The 17,396-nt window shown below is 40.1% G+C and overlaps 2 long non-coding RNA genes across 2 annotated transcripts in view; one reads left to right on the forward strand and one right to left on the reverse strand.

The window, feature by feature from the left end:
- LOC309533355 overlaps nt 1-17,396 on the reverse strand; it is a 99,112-nt gene that overhangs the window by 81,286 nt on the left and 430 nt on the right. The gene's annotated exons all lie outside the window — the stretch shown is intronic.
- LOC309533365 overlaps nt 1-17,396 on the forward strand; it is a 27,166-nt gene continuing 9,770 nt past the window's right edge. Inside the window, exons 1-2 of the long non-coding RNA XR_014220171.1 lie at nt 1-207; nt 1,181-1,246. This is a non-coding gene — a long non-coding RNA (uncharacterized lncRNA). The remainder of the gene's footprint in view (nt 208-1,180; nt 1,247-17,396) is intronic.

Genomic DNA, 17,396 nt, shown 5'->3' on the forward strand with positions numbered 1-17,396 from the left:
TGTGGAGTTGATAAAAGTTCATTGATGAAGGACTTGTGAGGCAAAAACTAGAGAAAGCTGAGGGAAAAGTGAACAGCTGAGGCCTGAATATTAAGCTCTTTGGCTCCAGTATGATAACTATAGATTGCTGGTGAGGAAGAGAGCAGGTGGATGTGTTAGGCAAATAAGCTACCCTGTGTAATCTCTTGCCAGAAAACGGTAACACAAGTGAGTGTTCTGTTTGCACGAGGCGAAAGAGAATCTCTGGGTCATGTGCAAGGGATTAAATAGGTCCCTCAAACCATTTAGACTGCACCCCATTGGCCAGATTACACCCAGCAACGAGGGACCTACCAATCGGGCGTTGTGGCTATCCAATAGACCCACCCACAACCAGGAGGTCAGCCTCCAGGTCTCACCGCAACACGTGTCCTCTTTTAGAGAGGACACGATGTATCTTCATGCTGACGCATTCACATGGTGGCATCTTACACATTTCCTTAGGAAATTGTGCTTACTTCTTATTGAAGCCAAGAATTACCATTGTGACACATTTGTATACTGAACTGGGTAAATATGAATTTCAGTAACATCACTAATTTCAATTGCTACTTTGTGTTATGGCAAAAAGACGAGGGGATATGTTATCAAGGCCTGTGCCTGTATGTCACATTGACTATCAACCACATTACAGTGGTACCTCTGGTTACATACGCTTCAGGTTACACACACTTCAGGTTACATGACCCGGAAGCTGTACGCTGGCTTCCTCGGCCAGTAAAGCAAGATGAGCGCCGCAACCCCAGAGTCGTCCATGCAGTGGCGTAGCGTGGGTTGTCAGCACCCGGGGCAAGGCAAGTAATTTGCGCCCCCTAACCCGTGGATTTGCACCCCCTAACCCCCAGATGTTGCGGCCGGTGCGGCCGGGCCCCCCTGCACCCCCCACGCTACGCCACTGCGTCCATGACTGGACCTAATGGTCAGGGGTCCCTTTACCTTTACCTATGATTCTATCTTGATAGAATCAGAAGTAAATATTTTTCCCTGTTGTTGCTGCTGCTGCAGCTGCTGCTGCTGCTGCTGCTATTCCACCTTTCCCACTGAAATGCATTCCATTAAAATCTGTAGGAACTGCTTTCAAGCAAATATATTTAAGCCCGAATCCAAGATATATGTAGATATGTTTCGTACTGCTTTACAGGGTGGATCTTGACTGACTTCATGAAGGATTCACTCAGCTGCAAAATGATGAACCAACCCCAGACATGTAAGTGAGACTATTGTATCATTGCCTATCCTGACATATCAACATAGCTGCTATTTAATTACATTTTACTAGAGCAGTAAATAAAAGTTAAATGCCCTTTCCTCAGAATATCAAGAGGCACATATATATCTGCTTGAATAAAATGTCATTTCCAATTTATTTTCATGTAATAGGGTTGCAAGTGTCCAATTTGTAGGCTCAGTGCACAACAGCAATAAGGTCAGAACCTGAAAAATTGTGATCGTATTAGCCCCGTTTCCATACGACCTTGTAAAAATGTCTTTTAACTCAACACATGCTCTATCATGCAAGAAGAATAGTCTGCCAAATGATTTACCTCAATTGAGGTTTATGTAAAAATAATTCACTGGTGGCACCTGAAATGTTAGCCATCAGTGTCTTTTCCTCTCAGTCTTCTTTAGTGAGTTAAAAAAAAATTGAAGAGCTGTTTGTCTTTAATGAATAAAAGTATACATAGAAAAGTTTTATGCTCTCTGCAGAATTTTAACAGCAGCAAGTACAAGTACCTGTTACTAAATATTGAATAGTGAAATACTAAATATTACTTTAAAAACCCTCAAAAGTATAATATTTAGGAAACAAACCTATAATCCTAAATTGTAGAAAATGATAAGCTTTATTGGAGTAACTTTTGTTAACAATTTATTGTAAAAACTTTTGTTAAAATTTATGTTTTCCAGTCATTAATCAGACTGAAAATTTGAACAGCAACTTAAATTAATAATAATAATAAACTGGTTGACTTGTAAATTTGTGTTAAAACTGATTTAGTGGCACTGAGAGTAGACTCACTGAAATCAAGTTAACCATACAACTCAGTGTCTGAACACTTGCTAAATGATAATAGCAGCAGAGGTAGTGGCCAGTTGTCACCACCAGGGAGTTAGCCGTACAAAAGGACATTTACTTTAGTGGGTTTACACATATCTAGCTCTGATTAAAAGGGGATGCGGGTGGCGCTGTGGTCTAAACCACAGAGCCTAGGGCTTACTGATCAGAAGGTCGGCAGTTTGAATCCCCGCGACTGAGTGAGCTCCCGTTGCTCGGTCCCAGCTCCTGCCCACCTAGCAGTTCGAAAGCACACTGTTTAAAAGCTGTTTGAAAGCTTTCCACAATGTTAGGTTCAAATTCCTGCTCAGCTATGAAACGTGCATTGCAGGTCAAGGCCAATCAGTTTCTTTCCGAATATCCTTCCTTGTGTGATTTTGTAAGAGGAAAGATAGATGGTATACAAATATATGGATGTTTGGTGGCAGTGGTGACCCACGTAGATGTTTTGGATTCAGATCTAGCATCCCTCATGTGTGCTTTTGTATATTCAGGGACTGACTGTTACAAAGTCTTGCATGTGAAACTGAAGACTATTAAAAGGCTACAACTGGTGATGGTCTATCAGAAGCATAACTACCCAATAATTCAATATGTACTGTGGCTTCCTAAAGTCCTCTGGGCACAATTCACTGTGTTTCTTCTCTATAGAGTTCTGAATTACCTCATTTAAGTCCTATCAAAACTATTGAAAGGAGCAATTTTGTATACAAGAAGCTAATGTAAAACAAGGTGGTGTGAGGTACACCAGATCCAAACTCTGTTCCGGAGCAGGGCTACTGCTAGCTGAGCAGTAAGACTGGCTAGGGCTGAATTAGGGGTTAGCTAGGCAGGAGTACCTAGATTGTTTCCCTGAGGGGAGGGTAATGATCCTAGAAGGGTCTCACAGTGTTTTACTGGCAGTGTAAGTCCAATAGCTATTCTAGGAGGAATTTGGCTATTCAGAGACCGTTTTAAAGTAGAATTTTTTTAAAGTTCTTAACTATCTTTGTAAAGAGTGTTTGGTTGAAATGAAGTGTTGTGCCTTAAGAGAGTAACCACTAAGCCAGGCATATGCAAACTCTGGCCCTCCAGATGTTTGGGACTACAATTCCCATCATCCCTGATCACTGGTCCTGATAGCTAGGGATGATGGGAATTGTAGTCCCAAACATCTGGAGGGCCAGAGTTTGCCTTTGCCTGCACTAAGCTGTAGCCCTCACTGAGTGTAAATAAAGTTCCAGTTCTGTTTCAAATGTGCCACATCCTTACTTTGATCCTTTGGGTGAGGAATAAGAGGTTCTCCTTTCACATAACTGAAATACCTTGCTGCTGATTATTAAGAAATATATCACTTACACATAATAGCAGACATCTCAAGTGTTCTGACTGGGAGAATCTAAGCCAGGCATTCCCAAACGCGGCCCTCCAGATGTTTTGAGACTACAACTCCCATCATCCCTAGCTAACAGGACCAGTAGTCAGGGATGATGGGAATTGTAGTCCTAAAACTTCTGGAGGGCTGAGTTTGGGGATGCCTTTAAAAAAACCTAGTTGCTCACTCCCATCTTTCTTTAGGGAGGTTGCCATTCCATCTTTTCTGCCAGCTTAACTAATGCTTGGTCACATGTGATTGAGTTGAACGAGATTAGTATCCATCGGAAGTCTTCCCTCCCCAGTCCTGCATGTGCCACACCACACCCCTTTTTTTGGGGGGGGACTTAAACTAGCTTAAGATCTGCCATGCTCAGCTCAACCACCTGAGGCTCAGCTGGGGTGGGGAAAATACATTGGTGAATCTCCAGCTAGGAAGGAGAGTTACTGGAATAACCCAGCTACGCCAGGATGCTCCTGGTTCAACTGGAAATCTGCCAGATCCCTAAATCTCAACAGATTTTGCTTTGGATTGTTTCCTTAATCCCTCAAATGTGCTCTCTTATTTATTTATTTATTTATTTGTTTGTTTGTTTGTTTAAGTATTCATATACCACCATACAAAATATCAGGGTAGTGTACAACCATCCTGTTCAATAGTGGGGGGGGGTGATGATCTCAGACAGCGCAAGACTGTTTGGGACTGTTACTTCCACTGTGGTAGAAGGGTGGGTATGCAGATTGGGCCCAATCCCTAACCCATCTCCAGGCTGTGTTGATGCAAATATTCCTGGGTGCCAAGATCCAAGTTTGGGGCAAGTATTCTTTGGTGAGAGAGCTGCAGCAGAGATTTAAAGTCACACAATATTCAGCCAAGTAAAGTGTGGGGAAATATTTGCTGTTAGAACTGTAAAATACGCCGTTCCAAGTGAATCCTGAAATTTCCCAATTCCCCCAACAGAGGAAAAGACCACACATTTGGTAAGTTAAAAAATGGTTTACTTACAAACTCTTCGAAGGTCAGGTTCATGTGCTTTCCCATAAATCAGTCAGAAAAGTTGCACAGGCAATAAAAGTTAGCTTAGGTGCGAAGTGGTAAAAGTTCCTAAATTATTGATATACAAGAGTAGCTGGTGAGAGATATGTGGTTGAGCTGCAACAACCAGCTCAAACCTCCTCACACCCTATTTCCCAAAGTGAGAGGAAGCCATATTGCTAACAGGACAGCTTGCTTTATAGCGTTAACCCCCTTCATGCATTAATTAGCAAGTGGGTTATATGAGGCTTGTTATCTCACAGTCTGGCATAGTGGTTCTCCCTGGATCAGATGCTGTTCTTGCCAGGGCTGGCTGTCAGAGTGGCTTGGGATCCAGCGGATCCTGAAGTTGATAAGCCTGCCTTGGAACAACACTTTTCAGTGCCTTCTTCTGGGCTACAACAATTTTTGCACTCACACACCACCCACATGCTTTGCAAGTAGCAGGAGGCCAGCTGACTTAGCAGAAGCAGACAGAGAGATGCCTCCACTCAAGCCAAACCCCCACAGTGTAAGGGGGAGTCTTGGATTGCAGCTTTAATCAATTCTTTTGCATGGAAAATGCCACTGTTTTTCAGCCACAGTTCTCCAAGTCCTAAATATAGGAATAATAATATAATTTACTGTACAAGTTCGTTGAACAGTGATTGAGATAAGAATCATAAAACACTTTCAATGACAAGTAGTTCCATAAAATGAACAAAATGCTCCCTCTTATCCTATTTGTTCCCTTAAGACTCTTGTCGGCATATGATATTTGGTAGATTTTGAAATGATACAAAAACAGTACAGGCTTACATGCATAAGAAAAACCCAGACAAGCTTAAGAGTCCGCAGTCATACAATCTTAACAGGCCTGCTGTGGCCAGTGCTTCCTTACTGCTGAGGTTTGGGGTAATTTTTTAGACTGTTCTCATATATGTGCAGCCTCAGCATGTCTATGTTGCAATCATTTGGTCATTTGCACACTTGTGAGATGAAGTCTGCCTTCTCTCAAACACATATACCTTTTTTGCATAATTTTATTAGAGGGCTACATGATCCTCTATACACAAATAGCTTCCATTTGTCTATCCAAAGGTACCAGTAGGATTTCCTTGGCCCAGTACATTGTTTCTGGATTATGTTCCCAGTCTCTCAATCTATTGGCAAGAACTATTGCTTATGTACATAAACAGGTACCTCAGGTTAAGTACTTAATTCGTTCCGGAGGTCCGTACTTAACCTGAAACTGTTCTTAACCTGAAGCACCACTTTAGCTAATGGGGCCTCCTGCTGCTGCTGCGCCACCGGAGCATGATTTCTGTTCTCATCCTGAAGCAAAGTTCTTAAGCTGAAGCACTATTTCTGGGTTAGTGGAGTCTGTAACCTGAAGCGTATGTAACCTGAAGCGTAAGTAACCTGAGGTACCACTGTATTAATTTATCCTAGTCTCAGAGGTGGATTTAGGGGAGCATGACCAGTTCACCCACACGGGCGCTGAGCTGAGAGGGCACTACAGGAGGGTGCTACAACAATGACTTAGAATGGAAGGTGGTGGGGCACCAAATGTTGGTTTCACACAAGGCACCAACAAAATTTGAAAGCCAATGCTAGCCTACCTCTCAGGGCTACTATTATTATTATTATTATTATTATTATTATTATTATTATTATTATCATTATTATTTTGATTTGGATCCTATTACAAAGATAAAAGTGGGACGGGGAGGAGAGATAATGTACATAACCTTGCACTCCTGAGTGGAAAAGCAAGATAGAAGTATATAATGTGATTCATAGCTGCCCCTTTGTTTTAACCGCAGCACTTCATAGTCCTGATATTTACAGCAAAGTACCAAAATTAAACCAAAACCAAAAATGTTTGCTAACCCTGATTAATAACAAGCAAACAACAACAACAACAACCCACACACCTCTAAGTGTGTGCGGTTTCCCAGCCTTGATGTCTGCGCCACCAACTCTCAGGCTAGCCTACCTCCAAGAACAGTTATGAAGATAAAAGGGGGAGAGGGAGACATAGTCTTGAGCTCCTGGGAGTTAAATCAAGATACAACAAGCAACTTATATATGCAATTTCACAACTCTCAGCAAAACCAATATGAAAATCATTTTGGTTTCCTTGATATACTTTTTATCAAGCACAGCAAAATGATTTTTACATCTTTATTTGTGTATGGTCTATAGGAATTTTAACTTGCTGCAGCCGTAAGTTGTTTTCTGGTTCTTTTTTTGTTTTTTTGTTTTTTAAATGGGTACTGCATATTAATAAATAACAGCCCAGTGATGACAACTGAACCCATGGTGGCTGAGTGGGAGACATGGAAAACTGGGAGACAGGGTCCAACAGAGCCCTTTTTTCTTTGTAGGAAAGAAGACTAATCTCTTTCAAAGGATTAAATGTAAAGGGACCCCTGACCATTAGGTCCAGTCGTAACCGACTCTGGGGTTGCGGCGCTCATCTCGCTTTACTGGCCGAGGGAGCCGGCGTACAGCTTCTGGGTCATGTGGCCAGCATGACTAAGCCACTTCTGGAGAACCAGAGCAGCACACGGAAACACTGTTTACCTTCCCGCCAGAGCGGTACCTGTTTATCTACTTGCACTTCATGCTTTTGAACTGCTAGGTTGGCAGGAGCAGGGACCGAGCAATGGGAGCTCACCCTGCCATAGGGATTTGAACCTCTGACCTTCTGATCGGCAAGCCCTAGGCTCTGTGGTTTAACCCACAATTTTTGAGTAAAACATATCAAAGCCAGTAAATTGTGTTTCATTTTGTATGGGCAGCACACTTAGGGAGTGAATAAAATAATCTGGACATGACAGTAAGTGCTTAAACAAACATTAACCCCAGGATCCTCCAGCATCAGGCTAGCAAACGTGAGCCTCTCTTGCTTTTGCTGCTCCTCTGGGAGGGGGCACCTCCAACATCCCAGGGTGAGAGCAGTTCCCCTGATTGCTTAGAAACAGTGATTAAATCTCATTAGCAATGGTGCTGCCTGCCAAGTGGTGAACCTTAGAGCTGCCACTCTGTTTTGTGCTCTAACTTTCTTCAGAATGTCCAGCTAATAATCTCCTCCTTCAAGCTACGAGTCTGAGGACCCTGCTAGCTCAGGACTGGTACATGTATATACCCTGTACCCTCCTACTGGTGGCCCTGTCTACCCATTCATTCATCCAAATTTAGATACAAGCATTCATTTGACTTTATTCCAGTAAAACAAGTGCAATTTCTGGGTACTGAAAACAACCCATTCCTTTTATGGTACTATTTAAGCATGCATCAATACTTTGAGATTTTTTTATGTTCAATTTTCAACTGTTTTTAAACCCACATATGTTCTCAGAAGGTGCTGTTTGAAAAGATAGAAACTATTATGTTCTACCTACACACCTTTTTTAATATTGCAGTGTGATCCCTTGTTTTCTTTAATAAATGTAGCATATTTATTGTATAGCCTAGCTATACATTTACCGTGCACAGAGAGAACTCCATATTTCATTACAATTTTAACATATGCAACTAACAGAACATCTAGCAATGTGATTGTTAAACCCTATTAGCTGTGGCAACATTAATGTCTATGATGTTTCTCCATATCAGAAACTTCATTTAATCATTGTGGTTGTTCAGAGCCCAGTGGTACAATTCACAAATTATTTAAGAAAACTTTGAGAATTTAAGAGAAATTAGTCATATTGAATGTAATCTAAGGTATACAAATAATTTATTACTATAAGTAGCATAGTATACAAATATTTTTTTTAAAAAAAACCTAAGAAATCAATGTAAAATTAAGCACAAATTCAGGTGCTTACATTCTTGTGGTGTTTATAGATCTTTCTTATGAGTACCATCATAAAAAGCCTTGCTGCTATCCTCCTCCTATGGACATCTATGAACAAACTTTCCATCACACGACCATTGCCTTATGATAAAGCAGATTCTCTCTCATGTTAGAGGAAGAGGCACCAGTGGAATTCTGTGCATACAAAAGATATTCGATAAACATGTACAGGGCAAATTAGAATACCCGCTTCAACACATTTCTGTTCCGTTTTTCATCTTCAGAATTACAGCACCACCCTGAGTTCATGGGAACAGGGTAGGTTACAGAGCCAAATAAAAGTGTGATCCACAAGACAATAAAGATGTTGTTTTGTTTTTTTATTCAAGTTGAATTAACCTCATTGAAGTATACTAAGTTGCCATATGCAGTTCAATCAAAAAGTTCACTGCCTGTGCCTAATTTGAGAATCAGAATTTAATGAAGGAGTTCAAACTTAATGCTGGAAAAGCAAACGTGTGTGTGTGTGTGTGTGTGCGCGCGCGCGCGCGCGTGTGTGTGTGTTATGTATATATCATGTTTGCATGTGCTTATTATTACATTTCAAAGATCCCCACTTGGTCTATATCTATAATGCTGTTGTTTCACCTCTCTGGAGCTGTGCTGGCTCATAGCTTTCTAGCACATTTGTGTCCACTATTTGCTCCAGTAAAAGTGGTTCAGGTGATTCTCAGTCAGCTGAGCTACCACGGGACACTTACAGAGTTGTTCTCTTTCCCTCATCCATGCACATTTCCCCATCATTTGTTTCTCTGAAACTCAGTTTTGGTAGAATTGAAAAACTGCCTGTTTTTGTACCTATAAATAATGATTGTTATTTTTAATTGGCATTTCTATACTTTCTGCCATAGAGTCCAATTGGGGTGCATCCGCTAAGGTCACACAATTGCACAAAATATGATAATAGGGTGAGAGAAATAGGCTGCAAGCCTTTGGGCTTCTGCAGTGGCTTTGCTGAAAGTGAGGACGTCTGTAACCTTTTAACCACTCTGAAGCCAATCTAATATGATTGTATAGTAATATTGTAATACTATTCCAGTGCCCTAATGTTTTCAGCATACAGTGTGCTGCTTATCACAAATGCATTGCATATACAATGCATTGCATTGGAACATCTCTTACTGGCCCTATGACAAGGTGGCCTAAATTACCTGTTGAGCTATGGAAGTTGGAGACGTCTTGTTTTATGGCTAGCCCTGGTAGAAATGTGTATTATTTTCACACAGTCCAAGAGTACTGTCAACTTGTCCTTTAAATTGTTGAGGGGGAAATAGTGGAGACATTGCACAGAGGTGCTACAGACAGCATTTCAGCATCCTCTTAGACGCAACTCCCCTTGAAGTCACATAAAATATTGTTCTCTGAGTTAAGAGCAGCAAAGGATTGGGGCTTTTGAATTTATTTTAGGGTGAACAAATAATAAGGGTGTTAGAAAAGCTCTATGGGACATTCCAAAACTTGTTTGTGTACGATCAGTGATTGTCAATGAGGTGCTGAGAAACTAGTTCATCAAATCAGACCATTAAATGGTGTTACATGCAGCTGCACAACATGTTGTCAGTGCCTCTTTGTAAACCTTCAGAGATTTACAGCACCATACACTGGAGCAATGGTATCTAATATTTATATTCTTTCATTATTTTGTTTTCCTTGGAACAAAACCTACAGACTTATATAAAATCCAGCATGGTGTGTTAGAAATAACAGTGCTAGCTTGCAGGATTTATAGTCACACACAAAGCACAGTCCCAGTGCTACAGTAATTGCAAGCTACCAAAGAGCTTCATGGCATTTATTCAAAATACTTTATGCACTTAGTACACATATTGGGGGGAATTCAAACTGCTTGCTTTGAATCTGATAAAGGCAAAAACAAATGGATCATTTCTCTTCCATGAAAATACATGCAATAAGGCTGCATTATAAACTAGTTTGTCCTCTCCCCACTTTCTCTCGAATATTCTGCATAGGATCTGCTGTTGGGTTTAGAGTTGGCATTCCTCTCTGATATCCTTTTTCTTCTGAATAAAAAAAAAAAGGAAAGATACTAGCCCTCATAGATCATAGTGGGAATTTCACTTGCTACCTGGCTTTAATTTTCTCCTACTTGTGTATCCCACTGTCCCTTAATAATAACACATTTTCTCACTTCACTGCACAGGATTTTTTTTTGCAAAAATACAAGAAAACAAATCCCACATTCTACACACACACATAAAAAGACCCTCAGATACTGAGTCGATAATATAAAATATACAGTGCATTTATACAGAATACAAAAATTACACACATACGGTTGTTTTCTTTTTTGTTAATCACAGAATAAGAATTTTTGGCACATACAATGTAACACCGTATTTTTATACAGTATTGTCAGGCAAAAATACTATATGCATATAACTGTAGAACCCAATCTGAATAAGAACCATGCACTGATAACATATTTTTAAATGATGTATCAATAGATAACCAAAGAAAATAGCTCATGACAACATATCTTTGCCCAAAGGGACCTGATATTGGGCATGTTAACTTATAAACAAGCAACAGTGATGTAGATGCTTCTAACTAATTTACAAAATAAAGTGTGCATTTGACATTGGTTAGCTTGTTAATGTTTGACATTAGCCACTTGCTAGTGTTTTGTGCTGTTTACTTAAAAGAGGAAAAAGAAAGAGACATACATCTAGTACATAAAGAAATACCAAGTAAATTCACAGTTATAAAGAATGGAGTTTATTCTGTTTGCTTTCTGGCATTGCTTTCCTAAGGCATCAATTTCATTCCCCGCGATATAATACATTTTATTAGTATAGCATTATGACGGTAGCAGTGATGGTGGGGTGTTGTTTTTTTAAGGTACATATTCTTTCTGGTCACAATCCAACACAGATTTAAGAATATTTAACTAAGACCTAACTCTGTGTTGGATCATATTCCTTATCTGATATGGCATAGTTGTTACAGAATATGAGCCAATTGTTCAGAAAAATACTTGATGCCAAGTATTTTTTTTCTTAGTGGCCCACAGGTGTATTTTAAATGCACAAATATGAATTTGAAGTTATTTATTGTTTTTAAAAATCTGTTGATAATGATATATATCTAAATAAGCAAGTAGGGGGAGTTCTGGCTTTATTTATAAGATAATCAAAAGGATGCGTGGAAAAGATTGAAACACTCCATATGGTTGCCAGATAGATTTTCAGTGTTTTCTGAGGGTAGGGTTTTGGTTCTGTTTTTATATTTTCATTCCAGGGTCTCTTTATCTCCTATTAAGCAACTTTGTGATGGTGTGTATGACTTTTAATATGAGTTCTAATATCTCAATGGTTAAATATAATTGCAATTCTGATATGAGAAAATACAGTTTATGTCAATGAGATTTTTTTTTCAGTAACTAGGAACGATTTGGCCTGGTATGATAGAGTAAAGCCCCATGTAACATTTTGGAATGCATTCTCATATGAATTGCAGTATTTTAATTTGTGATGTAGAAGATATCCTACTCAAAAGAAATCTTTCTGCATGAAGATTTTAATCATAAAATTATGGTATGCATAATTCTTTGGGGGTTTTTTGACACCCTCTGTTATAAAGTTATCATTTAAAAGGGGGTGAGTGAATTAAAATTATTTCATGTATTTTGAATATTAGATAATAGTACTAGAATGATATTAGCCTGTTTTTGATTCTGTAGTACAGTGTCAGAAATCATTTTTAAAGCAATTAACAGAAATATTAGTCATTATGCAGGTATTATTTTGATGGCGTTTTTATTATGTTAACACTTATGGTACTTATTAAGGATCTCCTTCAGGCCTATAAAACCCTAAGGCTACAATCCTAAACATGCTCACAAGTGAGTAAATCCCACTGAACACAGTGGAACTTGCTTCTGACTAAACATAGATATATGATTGTTTTTCAAAACAGTGAAATCAGTTGTGTTTATTTAGTTAAGGTTCTACCTTAAAGGTAGATAAAGAACTGATGAATTCTGGTGTTGGAGGTGTTTACTTTCTACTTTCTCAGTCTTTTGGGAAGTCAAATATGTTTATTTTTAAAATGAAATGTTTGCTAGTGACTGCAGGAAAATAATTGGTGCCACCAGGTACATTAAGTCCTCAATACAAAAATTAATAATAATCAAAAGCAACCCTGTACCTGTGCAATCGTTTTTACTGCTTTCCCACTTTCAATTTAAGGTCTGATCCTGTTCCCAATAAAACAACAGGAACCTCTCAAATGATTCAGAGGGAAGATGTATGAATGCAGCCTAGCGATCACACCTTATGGCTATTAGCAAGTTAATACCTTGAAAATATTTTCTATCTCTTGCTGCTAATGGTGAGCCCAATCCACAAGCCACTTAATATGGAGTGCATGGATTAGGAAACCCCTTTCAAGTCTCTGAAAACACACCATCATACATCTAACCTTTATGGCTGCAATGACTTGCAACCAGGAACGTTCAACAATTAAAGATATTGGGGGGGGGAGGTTAAACTCCCGTTAGAGGGAGAAAACTAATTATATGAGAAAGGTGCAAATTTAGAACACGTTCTGTTGACTTTTCTGCACCTCCTGATTACATAAACTTTACATCAAAACAGTTACGTCATACAGCAACTTATTTTCGTTTTAAGATAGACACAATGGAATTCATTCACAAACACTAGGCTAAAGAGGTGCTCGTCATAGTGGCTCCCCCCAACAAGCTGGCTTTAGTAACGAAAAGAAGAACCCAGGGGTGGCTAAGAAACAGAAAGATGCTAAAGAGTCTACCAAATAAAATAAAATAAAAACTTTGCACACCGATCTTGGTTTCCTTGTTATATGAAAGAAAATCATGCTGAAATCCATGGTGCTTGATTGTTGGGTGATGTTAGGTGATACTGTATTCTTGGAGTAGTCAGTAGAAAATCTGGCATTAGCTATGGGGGAAAGAGTTGCCCTTTTTCCATGAATGGGCCATCTTTCATTTTCCCTTTCCTAAAATTATCCTTTTTACATTAGCCCAGACATATAGGTATGTCGTAGTTCTCTCTTACAGCCGGCATGCTAAAGTAGAGATAACAGCAGTAGACAGTAAACAGTCGTCTAAAAGCGTGCGCTACGCTGAACCATTTCGCATTCCTTAAACTGTGGATTCCAGACAAGAAAAGAAAAACGCAAGCATGATTAATTAACTAAATGTTCTGCAGATACAAAGAACCGTCTAAAAATGACAGACTGCAGGATGAAGATAGTATAGACAGTGTTTACAAACTGCTTTTATGTGGTGCCTTGCAATAAAAACTGGATTGAAATAGAACTGATAGCAATTCTAATTTATTTTCAACATATGCCTGTTTTCAGGATATTGTCAGACGACACCCACCCACTCCGCTTTTAGATGAGTTGTTCTGCTAAGACAATTTTTAAACCTGCCATTATTTTTCTATTCTGATTTTCCCCCCAGTTTGTTTCCATCTTCTCCCCGGGTTATGGCTGTTGGTGGCGAATTTATACACATGTGGTATATCTACACAAGTGCTCTATATACACGCACACCATCCTAAGGTGATGTTTCCCCCAGCAAGCCAAACTGTATTCCGACCAAACTGTGTTTATAGAAACCCCGTTTATGTTAAATATATATTTGAATTGATTTCAGAGAGTTCAAATCCGACCTGAAAGACAGTATTAGGGTGTGTGGAGGTCTGAACGCGCACAGAGCGATATTGGCACCTCTCCTTCCTGAACATGGATTGGTAGATTTCTGTAATATCAACAATGTAATCAGATATCTGAGCTTGTTCCCAACGCAAACACGTTGCAATACTTGGATTTGAACCAGTTTACACCCGAATCCTAAACACGCTGGGCACCATCCACCGGAAAGTCCTTTTGCGTGAGCCTCATTCTCAGCTGACTTCAATGAGAACTCCAGTCTCGTGGACTTCAGTTTGGATTGGAATACTTTCAGGTGATGTGATCTGGCTATGGGATCGCAGCTGCTGTCCGAAAAGCACTTATGCCCCAATGAGGTCAATCACGTTTCTTTAGATACTGTTTAGGATCGAGTAGTCATTCCTATGCACTTCAGATCGATTTACACCCAGGTAGCTGCGCTAACTAAGGGTGGGCGGTCCGAACTAAATCAGGAAAGGCTGCAGTTTGTGATTTGAGGCTTACTCTTTCGCCAAACTTAAAATACGTTCCCAATACCTCTGTCCTTTTACTCCGCATTTACTTATAGGCTAGACGATATGCCAAAACGAGTGTTCAAGATAGAGCCTCCAGGGCCAGACCTACTTTATATTTGACGGGGAGGGCGCTTCATCCACTGAAGGAAACCTGCTGCAACTAAGACTCCTACGTCTTATACTCCTCTCTTAAGTACACTTCCTTGGACGCGAGTCCCCTTGATTTCACTCTAATGCAGTACCGTTAATGTACTTAGCATCGAAATGCCGTTCTTCCACATAGACTGCCATGACCTTGTCAGCATAGTCTAAGACTGGGGGCAATAACAGATGCGTATCTGCTGTTTTATGGACATATATAGCGCACTGTATATATCATAGGGAAAGCCAGGTACTTTACCAAAACCTGACTGCAAAGAATGTGACCTGAGTGCGATTCCACTTCTCTGTCAGACATCCACCATCCCTCTAGCCTAAAGTCATTCCTTGACCATTGCATTTATTATGAAAGGGGTTTGCTCCCCAGCACGCTTGGCAATGTCTCCCCCAAAATCGTGTGGAAGAATGAGGTCCAAGACCTTTTTTTTTTGGGGGGGGGGTATTGAGATCTATCTATGTACAGCTGAAATCTCTTTCCGAGCAGGATAAGGACTTAACCGAAGCAGAATCTCGCTGATAATTAATTTGGTGGAGGGGGCTGTTCACTTCTACACCAGTCACCCCAGAATTTGTCTAACAATAGACAATTTGCCATCTTAGAGAATGCAAAATCGCCCGCTGCTTCTTACCTAGTCAACATCATTTATTTCTGTTTCCAAGAAACAGTAAGTTTGGCCCGAGATTTTGTTCAAAATTGCATAAAAGTAAGTTTCGTTGACGTGTGCCTGGCACAGGAAGATTTTAGCTAGTTAAAATGGTTGAAAACGTGGACTTCGTGGAATCTGCCATTCTAGGGTGCTAGGTGGGCAAGAAAACCGTTAAATGTCTACACACACACCCCAAATGTTGATCGGAGGGGGAGGGGAACATTCCTACCGAAAGCAACTTACAGTGCATTGCTGTGTGATACTCAGAATTAAGTCCCAATGTATTCAATGGGGCTTCCTCTCAGGTAAGTATGTATCGATAGGATTGTAGCCTTACAGACATTAGTCCAATGCAAAAGTTGTCAGTACGTTGCACGACTTCACTAAGTAACCTTTGACAAGTTAACAGAGCCGGGGGCAGGTGTGCGAAGGGAAGTGGGGGGGGCGGTCCTCTGCAGTTATATTGACATTTTCTAGCATTGAACCTCGTCTTCGCCCTTCAGACAGTGGGAAGTCTCGTATTACCGTATCAAATCAAACAGCTTGAATTTAATATAACACCAATGCTATAAAAAAACAAAGCACATACTAAGACCTACCCAAAGATATGAGGGTCTTATAATATATAAAGTTTAATAACACGAACAAGCGTTCAAGGGCGAGATTATCTCTAGCTCCTTTAAACTGTGTAAACACCGTAAGGAGAATGGAGGGGAGAGAGGGCAAGAAGAGTAATGGCTTTTATTGTGATGTTTGTTTGTTTGTGCAGCTTTTGCTTTGTTCCGGAAGCCAAACCTCTCCCCCTCCCTTTGGTAGAGATCCATTTGAATCCACGAGTAAACTCGGTGTGCAGTTTTATAAACCGCGAAGTTCTTTATTTAGACCCACTTTTTTTTAAAAGGACGCTGTTTTTGAGGAATGCAATACGTTCACACTTCCAGCGTTAAGAAAGTAACACCACTTGTTAGCACAACTGTTAGCATACTGTTTCACACGCTTGCTCGGCGCTGGGTTTTCCAAGAACTGAAATCACTGCGCCCACGCTATTGTTATAACTACTACAGAAAAGTGAGAACAACCAAAGCCAAAGCTTTCGAGAAGCGGAAAGTGCAATGAACTTGAAGGTGCTGTTGTTGTTGCTGCCGCCGCCGCTAGTGCTACTGCCTGTGCTTTTTCACCCGAGGGAATCATCTTCTCTTCCATTGTAATTTCCAGGGCTCTCTCGAGATGCCGTTCAGACTCCCTTGAACTTTGTTAAACTTTCAGACCTCGAGGGCTAACTACTTCTCTGGCTAATTCCAGTGGATTTATCGCCGGGTACCATCTAAACCCCGCTAACTTTAGTATCTAATTTATCCAGTCCTCATTTGCAAACTGTCTCCTACCAAGTCGTGTCAACGAAAGGTCAACTCTACACAGCAGTTATGTTCACTTTCCTTTCCTTAAAAAAAAGGAAAGGAAAGGAAAGGAAAGGAAAGGGGGGGTACTAAGGAGGAATTCAAATTAAACCTTTTCTAAATACCTGTGAGTTCCAGTCACTCCGAGTTACAATTTAATAGAATGGGCGCATTAAGAAGCCATTCATAAGAATAGTTTAAGTTCATGTGAATACGTGTATTTGGAGGAGACTGGAAAACGCTCTATGCAGATATCATTTAAATTGCAAAAGGATATTTTAGGTGCATTATTTCCAACAATACTAGTGCTAGTGTGCTAGTGTGATTAGTATTAATAACATTAATAATAATATTAAATTGCCCTTAAATCCTAAATGAATTATCTCAGAGCACCGTGACAGCTTTGTTATTACGCCCTGGTATAAAAAATGTACATATCATGGCCTCGATCTCCTCAAAGTAGCTCTAGCAAAAACAATACCAGCAACAAAAAGTTGCTGGGCAGATTCAGTTTTCGTGCCATAAAGTCTGTCCGAGCCAACAGATAGTGATCATGCTTGTTCCTGTTGCGATTTCAAACGCCACAATAGTTTAACTCTGTCCTGTTTGATGTGAAAGTACTTGGGCAACGCTGCTCGCAAACAAAACAAAACATACTCTCTCTCTCTCTC

The sequence above is a fragment of the Podarcis vaucheri genome (assembly GCF_965113315.1).
Source record: "Podarcis vaucheri genome assembly, chromosome: 5".
Lineage (NCBI taxonomy): Eukaryota > Metazoa > Chordata > Lepidosauria > Squamata > Lacertidae > Podarcis > Podarcis vaucheri.